Source organism: Bos indicus, chromosome 9, assembly GCF_029378745.1.
Source record: "Bos indicus isolate NIAB-ARS_2022 breed Sahiwal x Tharparkar chromosome 9, NIAB-ARS_B.indTharparkar_mat_pri_1.0, whole genome shotgun sequence".
In the NCBI taxonomy this organism is placed as follows: domain Eukaryota; kingdom Metazoa; phylum Chordata; class Mammalia; order Artiodactyla; family Bovidae; genus Bos; species Bos indicus.
In genome coordinates this window covers 100,377,939-100,391,724 of record NC_091768.1, presented here as the reverse complement: position 1 = coordinate 100,391,724, position 13,786 = coordinate 100,377,939, and the positions used below count along the sequence as shown (strand labels likewise).

General features: G+C 42.5%; 1 long non-coding RNA gene across 1 annotated transcript; it reads left to right on the top strand.

Moving 5' to 3' along the window:
- Nucleotides 1–9,810: 9,810 nt before the first annotated feature.
- Nucleotides 9,811–11,353, top strand: LOC139184863 (uncharacterized). The gene is made up of 2 exons (XR_011568359.1): nt 9,811–9,969; nt 10,601–11,353. It is a non-coding gene; the product is annotated as an uncharacterized lncRNA (long non-coding RNA).
- The last annotated feature ends 2,433 nt before the right edge of the window (nt 11,354–13,786 follow it).

Here is a 13,786-nt window from a genome sequence, read left to right as displayed (position 1 = left end):
GAGAGTAGGAAATATAATTTGATGATTATATTTTATTAAAGGTTGAAAAATTATCCAAATGCCTATCTGTTAGCTTAAATATAATTAATGTGTAAATAAATATAGATCTCTATTTTTGTTTTCCAATATTCTGAATACTCGCAAAGAAAGAGACTCTGCTTCTGAATAGGAATAGTAAGCCTGGGAAGAATGTCCACCTAACGGGAAAATAACATCCAGGGAAATTACAAATTCATAATGTTTCCTGAATCTCAAAGTGACCTGTGCCAGCAGGGCTTCCAAGGTAATCCGATGAAAGCCAGGTGCCTTCCAGGAACCAGAGTGGCAATATTCACTTACCTGCATCAGAGCATGAGAGGGACTGATGCTGGGCACCATAAAAATGAGTAACAAGTTCATGTGAAATTTTTAAAGAGTTTCTAAATGCCAAGATTGAGTGTCTCATAGTTTTGGCTGCCATAACTAAATACCATAGATAGAAAGCCTTATAAAGAGTAACCATTGATCACAGTTCTGGAGTCTGGAATTCTGAGATCAAGGTGCCAACAAGGTCAGATTCTGCTGAGAGATGACTTCTGGATTGCAGATACCACCTTTGCATTTTATCCTTACTTGGAGGAAGGGGAGTGGGGGTTTCCTGTGGTCTCATTTATAAGTGCCCTAATCCCGTGCATGAGGACTCCACTCTTAGGACCTAATCACCTCCCTGTGGCCCGACCTCTGTTCCAAAACCATCACATCAAGGGTTAGGATTTCCACCTATGAATTTCAAGGGATACAAACAGTCAGTTCGTTGGTCACTTCAGTGAGCTGGTGTGAGAATCTGGAAACCCGGGGAGCCTCTTGTCCGAAGATCACTGCCAGACAGGCTGGCAGCAGTGATGGGATCTCAGGCCAAGTCCCAGTGGTATTTGGGATCAGCTGTGGCACTTGAGAACTTCATTTTGAATTCACCGTCTTTCTCAACACTTTCAAGGGCTGGTGGTAAGTCCCTCCCAGTTGAGCTTCACTTTCTGTGTGTTCAAGTTTCTGATCTGTTTGGCATTTCATACCTCGATTCCCTGGTTTTTGAATGGAAAACCTCAGCTCCTGATTCCCAGATTCCTTGCTGGGCACTGTTGTAGTTTCCCACTTGTTTGGAATCCTTCCCCAGCTCCATGATGGGACCTGGGGGTGGCATGCGCAGTTCTCCCTTTTTTTGAGAGGTGTTGAGAAGTTTGTTTCTTGAGAGATTTGTTTGTTGAGAGATTTGTTGAGAGGTTTGTTTGAGAGTCCCCATTCTTTGAGCGGTGTTGGTTCATTCCTTTCCCCTAGTCTACAGTTTCATGGGAATTGGCAGTGGGTAAGGACCAGGAGAAATATCAATAACCTCAGATATGCAGATGACACCACCCTTATGGCAGAAAGTGAAGAGGAACTCAAAAGCCTCTTGATGAAAGTGAAAGTGGAGAGTGAAAAAGTTGGCTTAAAGCTCAACATTCAGAAAACAAAGATCATGGCATCTGGTCCCATCACTTCATGGGAAATAGATGGGGAAACAGTGGCTGACTTTATTTTTCTGGGCTCCAAAATCACTGCAGATGGTGACTGCAGCCATGAAATTAAAAGACGCTTACTCCTTGGAAGGAAAGTTATGACCAACCTAGATAGCATATTTAAAAGCAGAGACATTACTTTGCCAACAAAGGTTCGTCTAGTCAAGGCTATGGTTTTTCCTGTGGTCATGTATGGATGTGAGAGTTGGACTATGAAGAAGGCTGAGCGCCGAAGAATTGATGCTTTTGAACTATGGTGTTGGAGAAGACTCTTGAGAGTCTCTTGGACTGCAAGGAGATCCAACCAGTCCATTCTGAAGGAGATCAGTCCTGGGTGTTCTTTGGAAGGACTGATGCTAAGGCTGAAACTCCAGTACTTTGGCCACCTCATGCGAAGAGTTGACTCATTGGAAAAGACTCTGATGCTGGGAGGGATTGGGGGCAGGAGGAGAAGGGGACAACAGAGGATGAGATGGCTGGATGGCATCACTGACTCAATGGACGTGAGTCTCAGTGAACTCCAGGAGTTGGTGATGGACAGGGAGGCCTGGCGTGCTGCGATTCATGGGGTTGAAAAGAGTCGGGCACGACTGAGCCACTGATCTGATCTGATCTGAAGGACCAGGACTGGAATGGGTCCAGGAACAGACTGGGTCCAAATTGAAATTTAGACTAGGTTTGGGATCATATTAGAATGGGTCCAGTTGGAGCTGGACTGAGTCCTCAAGGCCTCAGGTAGATACTAAATAAAGGGCAGTTGCTAACAGGAATCTCTGAAGAAAAGTAAGTGGCAACATGGGTGCGCAGGAGTCCAAGCACTTCAAGGACGCCAGGGCTTCACCCCGCTTAGGCATTAGTCTGACTCAGACAACCAGAAGGGCTTCACAGGTGGAACTAGAGGTAATTAATCCACCAGCCAATGCAGGAGACATGAGATGTGGGTTTAACCCTGGGTCTGGAAGATTCCCTGGAGGAGGGCATGGCAACGCACTCCAGTATTCTTTCCTGGAGAATCCCCTGGTGGGCTACAGTCCATGGGGTCACAAAGAATCAGACATGACTGAAGTGATTTAGCACACATGCAGGAGACAACCAAAAGCCAACTAAAATAAACAAGATTCTTCATATCCAAAGGTTTGTGTGAACCACCTTCGAGCACTTATTTTATATTTTATGCTTATTTTATATTTGACAACTATAGCCCCAGAAGTTGTGCATATCTAATAAGATGGCAGGATTTTACTAAAAATAACTTAGAATTATTATAACCATTAAGAGGAACATTCCAAACGGTTAAGATCATTTTAAAATTCACTTAAAAGCATGAACTGCCAAGTCAAGCAGAATGGAATACCTGTTTTAATAAGTTTGCAGAAGCCTCCAGAATGTTTCAGAATTCCACAATGGCCTCATTGAAAGATTTGTTGCAAAAAACTGATGAAAAATTAAAGAGATAAAAAATGGCTAAAACAAAAACTACAACCCAGTTCTTTGGAGAATTGGAAACCACTGCTCTTGTCTTGCAAATCTCTGCAAAGCCAAAGTGTGGCTCTAGAATTGTGAAGTTAAAGTGTTTCTTTCATTTGTTTGTTTGTTTTCCCAATCCTCCAAATTTCACCTATCTCTCTCAAAATTGAAAAATTCAGAACTGGAGACAGAATTTTCCTGCACATAATCAGCCTTTGTGGATGTGGATTTCCAGCCTGTGTTCTCCAGAACCTAAGAAGCGTTCTTTGAAATGCAAACTAAACTTTTGTCTAGTCAGAAGGGGAAAAAGAGAGAGGAGTCTTTTTTTTTTTTTTTTTAATTGGGCTAATGGTAAATATGGTAAAATATTTACCATTTTATTTACCATATTTACATTTCCACAAATAGTAGTAACTATAAAGTCTCTGTTCTAAGTCGCTTCAGTCGTGTCCGACCCTGTGCGACCCCATAGATGGCAGCTCACCAGGCTCCCCCGTCCCTAGGATTCTCCAGGCAAGAACAGTGGAGTGGGTTGCCATTTCCTTCTCCAATGCATGAAAGTGAAAAGTGAAAGTGAAGTCACTCAGTCGTGTCCGACCCTTCGGGACCCCATGGACTGCAGCCTACCAGGCTCCTCCGTCCGTGGGGTTTTCCAGGCAAGAGTACTGGAGTAGGGTGCCATTGCCTTCTCCAAAGTCTCTGTATCTGGTTATATATAAGTGTGTGCATATCTATATAGGTATGTTGCAGATTTGTGATGTTTTTTAACTTCTGGATGGCATTGCTAAAATTAATTTATAAAAGAGCTCTAGTTGATTTGAAGTCCAGCTCTTGGAGGAGCGGACATCAACAGAAATTAACCCAGATGCTTTTCAAGTTCCTATGATCTGGCATGATCCTGGTAAATAAAAGCCAGTAGAAGCTGGTCGGTGTAACCAAAACAAATATGCATCGCAGTTATCACACTGGATGTGACACAGGGAAAGGACTTCCGTGTTGTGTGTTAGCTGCTCAGGTGTGTCTCACTCTGTGAGACCCCGTGGGCTGTAGCCCACCAGGCTCCTCTGTTCATGGGATTCTCCAGGCAAGAACACTGGAGTGGGTTGTCGTGCCCTCCTCCAGGGGATCTTCCCATCCCAGGGATTGAACGCGGGTATCCCGCATTGCAGACAGATTCTTTACCATCTGAGCCACCGAGCCACCAGAGAAGAATAAACAACCTTTATTCTGAGTTTATTAGTCAAATCAGTTCCTGCAATCTCTGTCACAAAATTTGTCAGTAAAAATAACTCAGAATGACAGTTGATCTTGTCAAATGTCTCATGAAGCTTAGGGGAATGATCTAAACATAATTGTTAAAAGCAAGTGACAGGCATAAAGAGAATAAGCATTTTAGATGAAATTTTTAGCTTATTATATTATGTATTATATAGACTTAGAATAACCTCCAAAATCTTTTTGGTAACTTGAAATGTCAGAGTTTTGCTAAGCCAAATTAAATGATAGAAATTTGTTAAACATCTACATCATTTCCAAGTAAAGATAAAATACTGAAACATTAATGACAGAACATATGGGTTCTCTACTTTTGACTTCTTATTACAGAAGAACTAGATATTTGGGTCTACAAGAATATATATCTGGTGCCATGCTGAGAAATTTTCTAACAGCACGTTTCTAAAAATTATAACAAGTATTTATAAACTTGGCAAACCACAGAAATCTAACCTAAAAGACAGTTTATAATTGTTTACTTCTTTATTTTTGACTAGAAATTAAGGATTTCAGGTTTAAAATTCTAATATATGTAATTAAAGCTACTAGAATAATAAGGCAAACAGCTCTGCATGCAGGAAAGATAGGATATGGTTTTGCTTTTGAAAAGATATGAGGAATGACGATGCTTTTTGTTAAGGGAATGAGAGTAATTTTGTCTAAACTAGAACTTCTGATTATTTTGATATGGGAAGAAGAAAATTAAGACAAACTAAATGGATATGGAAAGAAAGACAGAGAAAAAAGAGAGAATTTCATCTTGTATAATCAAAATGGCCCCAAATGAATATACATTATAGGAATGTTAAAAATAATTTTTAGTATCCATAATGTATGGGTTGGCCAACAGTTTTGTTTGGGTTTTTCAGTGAGATTTAGGGGAACTGAATGAACTTTTTACCCAGTTCAGTACTTATGTAAAACTAAACTTGATTTTCTATCGTCTGCTGAAAGGAGAGAGCTTTCTTGATTGCTGGTCTGCTGTTAATAAGAAATTGTAAACAAAGGCTTTCTTTACCCTTTATATGGTTTGCCTTGAAAACAAAGGTTCTGTTTTATCAAAATCATTTTCTGTGTCTGCTGTCTTCATCAGGTCTTTGATTACTTAGGAAAACTGAGTCCTCTTCATGTTAAAAGAGTTACTTTCATTAATAGGTAGTTAAGTGTTAAGTTTTATAATGTTCTGTGATCCTATTTAGGGCAAGCGTTTTAAAATTTTAAAAGAAACATTTTTGACAAACTTCCCAAAATTCCAAATGAAGTCTTTTTGACCACAATCTAACTTTGAGATTTTTCAGAGGGCCCTAAAATATTTTAAAAGGTTTATTCTCTGTATTTATAAAAAGAAAGCTATTAAACTAATGAGATGTATTTGATATATTAAATTACAAGGGAGGCATTGTCAAATAAGAGATGCCAAACCTTCCTTACTTATATTTGTATAGATAGGTGTCAATAATACAAATATTCTAGAAATTGTGTAAAATTTCTAGAAATCTAGTATGCCCTGGTACGATATTATCACTTGTAATTCTAGTTACTATCTTTTTTTTTTAATTTAAATTTAATTTTAATTAGAGGCTAACTAGTTTACAATATTGTGTTGGTTTTGCCATACATCAACATTAACATGTTGGATGATGCCACACCTATCAAAAAATGGACACGAAAATGATCTATCTCGTTGATATTCTATATCTTCGTATTGTTACTCTGACTCTTGAGAGTCCCTTGGACTGCAAGGAGATCCAACCAGTCCATTCTGAAGGAGATCAGCCCTGGGATTTCTTTGGAAGGACTGATGCTAAAGCTGAAACTCCAGTACTTTGGCCACCTCATGCGAAGAGTTGACTCATTGGAAAAGACTCTGATGCTGGGAGGGATTGGGGGCAGGAGGAGAAGGGGAGGACAGAGGATGAGATGGCTGGATGGCATCACTGACTCGATGGACATGAGTCTGAGTGAACTCCGGGAGTTGGTGATGGACAGGGAGGCCTGGCGTGCTGCGATTCATGGGGTTGCAAAGAGTTGGACACGACTGAGCGATTGATCTGATCTGATTGTTACTCTGGTAGCTTTTGAAAATGTTGCTATCAAAACTGAGCTTTCACTACAAGGAGTGGACTTGAATATCAGGAAAGTGTCTTCGCCTGTGTTCACCCAGGGGCAGGTGTAGGAAGGTGGTTGGCACATGTGGATGAAGGCCATTCTGCTTCTGAAAAAATAACTACCCTTTATTGACAATTGTTTCCATTCTAATGTCCTTATAATGTGGCATCACTCTGTTCCTGAATTGGAGAAATTAAGATGGATAAACAGTGGCTGTAAATGAAGTAAATAGTCAGGGAATGTATGGAAAATCCAAGATGGCCTCTGGTTCACCCCTACATCCTGTCAACCCCCCATGTATCAGATCTTACACTCCTTCACCCACCACGGTGAATTTAACAACAAAAAACTACTTTTGTTCTCAGAGGCTAAGGCCTCTTGACTCTGGACCCTTGAACACCTGCATCTGGGCTTCATTCAACTGTCACTTGGGATGAGTTCTCAATATATTCTTATCATTGTACATATGTTTGCCAGATAGGTTGAAGCCTCCCACTGCTGCAAAGCCAACATCTTCACAGAGGAAAAGAAACTTAGAAAACATGCTTCCTTCTAGGGGCATACTTTCCACAATCTCCAGTGATAAAATTGGGAGAATTACATGTGCCTTAACAAAACCTTGCAAGTTTCTTGGAATTAACACTCTTCCTAACACCCTGAGTCACCAGGCAAAGTTGGGAGAACTACTGGATACACTGGGTTTAAACAGAACAAGAATGAATAACGTGGGGCTGCAGGAACTGATGAGATGATTATAATTGTTATGATTTAAGTGCTTAAAATATTTCTGGGCTTTTAATGTTTTTTTCCCAAATTTAAAGAAATCTTTCTTGTAAGCACTCAACGATTTGGTAAGCTCTATCTTATAAACAATTCCTGGTAGTTCAGCTGGCAACAAATATGCCTGCAGTGAAGGAGACCCTGGTTTGATCCCTGGATTGGGAAGATCCCCTGCAGAAGGGGACGGCTACCCACTCCAGTGGGCTTGGGCTTCCCTGGTGGCCAGGTGGTGCTAGTGGTAAAGGACACACCTACCAACGCTGGAGACGTAAGAAATGAGGGTTCAATCCCTGGGTTGGGAAGATCCCCTGGAGAAGAAAAGGGGAACCTGCTCCAGCATTCTTGCCTAGAGAAGCCCATGGACAAAGGAGCCTGACAGACTACAGTCCACAGTGTTGTAAAGAGTTGGACACGACTGAAGTGGTTTCACACACGCACACACACACACACACACTCCAGTATTCTTGGGCTTCCCTGGTGGTTCAGACGGTAAAGAATCCACCTGCAGTGTGGGGTATCTGGGTTCAGTCCCTGGGTTGGGAAGATCTCCTGGAAAAGGAAATGGCAACCCACTCCAGTATTCTTACCTGGAGAATCCCATGGGCAGAGGAGCCTGGTGGGCTACAGTCCATGGGTCACAAAGAGTCAGACATGACTAAAGCAGCTTAGCACAGCATAGCATCTTGTGGCCAAATATGAAAAATGTACTTTTTCTCCCTACCTGGTTCTTCCAGAATTCAAGTATCCTCAGGGAGTATTATTTTCATGTCCCTTGTAACAGGACAGAGTGCAAACATTGACCGTGGTACTGAGGCTTGGACTGAAATGGTATTGAGAAGAAAGTCTGAAAATACCTATGAAAAGTTTCAGCAAAGCCATCTTAAAAAGGAACTTATATGGCCGGTTACTATGCTTGTCACATTTATATAAATAATTAGGTCAAGTTTAATACAAACAAACTAGCTTTACTGGGATTATCTTTGTCAAAAATTATGGTGATAGTAGAGAGAAATACTATGTTTCCACTTCTGCAAATATTAAGGTTCTAGTCCTGGTAGGCTGCAGTCCATGGGGTCGCTAAGAGTTGGACAGGACTGAGAGACTTCACTTTCACTTTTCACTTTCACGCATTGGAAAAGGAAATGGGAATCCACTCCAGTGTTCTTGCCTGGAGAATCCCAGGGACGTGGGAGCCTGGTGGGCTGCTGTCTATGGGATCGCACAGAGTCGGACACGACTGAAGTGACTTAGCAGCAGCAGTCCTGTTAATTGTCTTTGAGGTTTTGTTCATGTGTGCTAAGTCGCTTCAGTCGTGTCTGACTCTTTTGTGACCCAATGGATCAGAGCCCACCAGCCTCCTCTGTCCATGGGATTCTCCAGGCAAGAATATTGGAGTGGGTAGCCATTCCCTTCTCCAGGGTATCTTCCCAAATCAGGGATTGAAATTGGGCCTCTGCATTGCAGGCAGATTCTTTACCAACGGAGCTACCAGGGAAGCCCATATTTAGAGATGGAGCTTTGAAAGAGGTAACTGAGGTTAAATGAAGTCACAAGGGTTTGCTGCAATTTGATAGGATTGTTCTTAGAAAAAGGAAGTGACTCAAACAATGCATACACGAGGAAGAAAAAAAAAAAATATGACCACACAGTGAGAAGGGAGTTACCTACAAGTCACAGTGAGAGGCCACTAGAGAAACCAATCCTGACAACACCTTGATCTTAGACCCCAGCCTCTGTGATAAATACAGTTTTCCACAGTTTACCTATCCTGTGGGTATTTTTGTTATGGCACCCTAGCAGACTAATATATTATCTCTGCAATGGTATTCTGAGAATTCTTGTTCTACCTATAAGGCTTGAGACCCAGAGAGTGCTATAATTTATCACCTGATATTAGCAGGATCAGTATTATTGGGTTAGTTAGTGATACTGAACTTCAGGAATATAGGCTTGATCAAGTTATTGAAAATCTTGAGTATCACCTTTGAACTTATATTTAGAAGCTAGTACAGAATTTTAGAAGACCCATGAGCCAGGAAAATGACATAATCAGAATCATACTTCAGACAAATGAATAATATCTAAAAGCTATAGTATTAAAAGTCTTGCCCTTGGGAAATCAGTCTGGTAGAGAATGATGCTGGGATGAAAGGGAGGCTATGGTTCAGCTGGTGTCGCTTGGCTAGACACCTGGATGTTGAGTGTAAAGGAAACAGAAGTTATAACCGGTGCTGAATTTTCAAGGCCGGTTTTTAGGGTTTGGAGTGAGAATGACAGTCTATAAAGAAGCCCTCATCCCATGCGGCGTAGGCTAGGGCAAGGCAGGAGCATAGGTTCTAACTTATGAACTTAGTCGATTGCAGCTTTTTGCTGATATCGATTGATCATGAGTAAAATGGAAATTATATCTTGCCTCCTTATGCCATAGAATTTTGATAATTAAATGGGATTCCATGAAACTTCTTTTTGTAAAGAATAATTCATGCTATTAAAATCCCAAATATTAAAATACTAAAGCGGGATCCTTATTGTTTTAGAAGGCACGGAAATCCTAAAGGTAGAGCCAGTTTCATAATGTTGTGCACTTCTAAAATTAGTGGTAGGATAAAGATGACAAGTATCTATTCTGTGTAGGCTGCCCAAAATAGAAAGGAACTCTCAGGCCTCCAGACCTGAGGGCATCAAGAGCTTTGAGGATGAACATGCTGCCTCTGACAGGTACCTGTGCGGAACTGATGTGAAGAACTCAGGGAACAGAGCTGGTGGAGCCAACAGCAAATGCCCGAGGGTTTTAACTGTGGCGGTAAGTGGAGCCGTGATCTGTGCAGAGCCTGGCAACGCGCAAACCAACCTCTGGGCTCATCCTGCTTGGCAAATCAGTTCTCAGGCGGGAGACTGCATAGAGATGGCTCCTTGGCAGAGAGAGGAGGCAAGAACTTGGCCCTGGGTGTCAGGAGAGCCAGGCTGCTTCTGTGGAGGGCTGAGTCCTCAGTCCTCCCAGCTAAGCTGCAGCAGCTGCTCTGTGCACTCCCGGAGAACCGCTTCTGCAATCAAGGAGTGAGCAGAAGCACAAGTGAAAAATGGCAGATTTCATAGACCTTCTGGTGGAAGTTGCTGCTGCCGCTAAGTCGTTTCAGTCGTGTCCGATTCTGTGCGACCCCATAGACGGCAGCCCACCAGGCTCCCCCGTCCCTGGGATTCTCCAGGCAGGAACACTGGAGTGGGTTGCCATTTCCTTCTCCAGTGCATGCTTGCATGCTGTGTCGCTTCAGTCGTGTCCGACTCTGTGCGACCCGGTAGACGGCAGCCCACCAAGCTCCTCTGTCCACATTCTGGTGGAAGAGATGTTGTAAAGGACCCCTCGTGTCCAGCCGCCCCTTCCAGCGTGTCGGGATCGGACTCTGAAGCTCGTTATTTCTCTGCTCTCTTGTCAGCAGTGGCGTCCTGATGCAGCTAAAAAAGCTTACGGGCCTGCAGACCCCGGGACCCGGAGCTGCAAGGAGGCTGGGAGAGGACTGCCCCGTCTGCTCCTTCCATCTGTGGGTGATCCCAGCACCCACAGTGCGGGAATGTGAGGACGCAGAGCTGCTGCCAGCAGTGGAAGCCTAGGTGCTAGTTTGACCTAAGACGTCCACCGGGTACTTACAGGAAATGTTCTCCAAATGCAAAATGGACTAATTATCAGCTCTCGCTCTCTCTGTGGAAGGTGCTATCAGAGTGATGTCAGAATCCAGGCTCCCAGAAGAAAATCAAGACACTTAATGGTGTAAAGAGCAGTTAATTAGACCCTTAATGATAGAGAATCGACTGCTATTTGCTATATAACTTGAGGCATTGGAATTAGAGGACACCTACCATCTAAAGCATGTGTGTTTTCCAGATTGGCTTGGGAGGAATTCAGCCTACTCTGACACACTTGTAGCATTATTTCTTATCTTGGTATAGAAAAGAGAAAAAAAATGAAGAACATATTTCCTGATTACTCATTTTCATCACATTGCTTTGTTATGTTCTCTCATTTCTGTGGACTTGATTTGACTGTTTCATTTTGCCTTTCTTTGCGTAAGATGGGTTAGGATAAGGGTCAGAAGAATGGTGAAGATTCAATAATAGAACATTTTTAATATACCACTATGCAAATAAAAATAAAACAAAATCTACTGATGACTTCTCCTGCTTAAACTTCACCAATCTCTGCTGCTTTTTCTGGCTTCCACTACTTGACTTTCCTCATCTTCCATGGCTAGGACAGGCAGGCTTGCTTTATCCCACCACTGCCACGCTGGGATTTATGTTATACCCATCATTCAACAGGCTTCCCTGATAGCTCAGTTGGTAAAGAATCTGCCTGCAATGCAGGAGACCACAGTTTGATTTCTGGGTTGGGAAGATCTGCTAGAGAAGGGAAAGGCTACCCACTCCAGTATTCTTGGGCTTCCCTGGCGGCTCAGCTGGTAAAGAATCTGCCTGCAATGTGGGATACCTGGGTTCAATCCCTGAGTTGGGAAGATCCCCTGGAGAAGGGAACTGCTACTCACTCCAGTGTTCTGCCCTGGAGAATTCCATGGACTGTTTTGTCCATGGGGTTGCAAAGAGTCAGACATGACTGAGGCACTTTCGCTATCATCATTCAATAGTTGCTATGCTTGTGAAATTCTTTCTTGCTTCAGTCACCAAATTCCCACCAGAAGATCATTCATCTTCATTCACACCTTATCTCTCCATCCACTCCATGCGCTCCCTCAGAATGGATAGAATTGGAAGCCTCAGTGCTCACCCATGACTGCATGTGCTTGACAAGCTGTTTAAATGCTGGAGTCTCCTACTCCTCATCCCTAACATGGGGAATGAATCTCACGCTTCTAACTCTCCCACTTGACTATGACACGGCGAATCTCATTGTTACCACTGATACTATTAGTAGCATCGTTGTTCCCATTATCATCATCAGGGCCACTGTTTTCATCCCTAGTCACTTTCCATTTGTAATTTGAATCCTTCAAATATTATGGTCTAAAACATTCTTTGCCTCCTTGCTTTAATAATAAATCTGCTTCAACTAATCATTGATCTTAAAATGTGGATAGTAATAACGATTCTGTACATTACAAAGTTGTTGAGAAACTAAGAAGAGAGAGAGTATTTCAATACGCCTGGTATAGTCTTAGATAATAGAGATTACCACTATCATTATTCCTATAATTATTATAAATCTGTCTGTTTACCCAGGTTACTGTAGTCTTTTTTTTTTTTTTTTTTTATCAAAGCATCATTGGTCTGTTAGTTTCAGGTGTACATATAGAAACTTGATGCTTGTATGCATTGCAAAATGATTGCCACACTAATTGGTTCCTATTCACCATACTACAAAGTTACAAAACTTTTATTTTTTCTTAAGGTGAGACTCTTCCAAATCTACTCTTTTCAGTTCAGTTCAGTTCAGTCGATCAGTCGTGTCTGACTCTTTGCAACCCCATGAATCACAGCACACCAGGCCTCCCTGTCCATCACTAACTCCCAGAGTTCACTGAAACTCACATCCATCGAGTCAGTGATGCCATCCAGCCATCTCATTCTCTGTTGTCCCCTTCTCCTCCTGCCCCCAATCCCTCCCAGGATCAGAGTCTTTTCCAATGAGTCAACTCTTTGCATGACATGGCCAAAGTACTGAGTTTCAGCTTTAGCATCAGTCCTTCCAAAGAACACCCAGGACCGATCTCCTTTAGAATGGACTGGTTGGATCTCCTTGCAGTCCAAGGGACTCTCAAGAGTCTTCTCCAACACCACAGTTCAAAAGCATCAATTCTTCGGTGCTCAGCTTTCTTCACAGTCCAACTCTCACATCCATACATGACCACTGGAAAAACCATAGCCTTGACCAGACGGACCTTTGTTGGCAAAGTAATGTCTTTGCTTTTCAATATGCTATCTAGGTTGATCATAACTTTCCTTCCAAGGAGTAAGAGTCTTTTAATTCCATGGCTGCAATCACCATCTGCAGTGATTTTGGAGCCCCCCAAAATAAAGTCAGCCACTGTTTCCACTGTTTCCCCATCTATTTCCCATGAAGAGATGGGACCATCTACTCTTTTAGCAACTTTCAAACTCGCAGCACAATATTTTGACTATAGTTATTGCCAAGGTCCAGCCCCGGCTGATCCAGGGTATTTGAAGCGGGGACGGTGTTGGCGAGGATCAGGATACAATAGCTCCAATTAGATATTAATTAGAGACGTAAAGAGTAATAGAATGAGGATAGCTCAGTAGGAAAATTCAGTGGAGAAAAGAGGCTGAGTAGCTTGGTTTACGCGGGAGACCAATAAAACTTCAAGACAAGAAGTTTGCACCACTTACGTAGGCCGCAGGCGTCCTTCCGTTCTCCCGAAGGAGAGGAGACACTGAGGCCTCCCCGGTTGGATCTTAGAAGCCCAGGCATAATTAGTAAGCATGGCGGGCTCCGCGCTCCAGATGGAGACTCAGCCAGAGTTTGAGAGAGAGAGAGACATAGGGAGACCAGGATTTCGAGAAACTGATCCCAATTCTTTATTTTCCATGGTCTACTTTTATACACTGAGATGTTATGCAAAAGTCACATGGGGTCAGCTGTCCTGACTTTTATC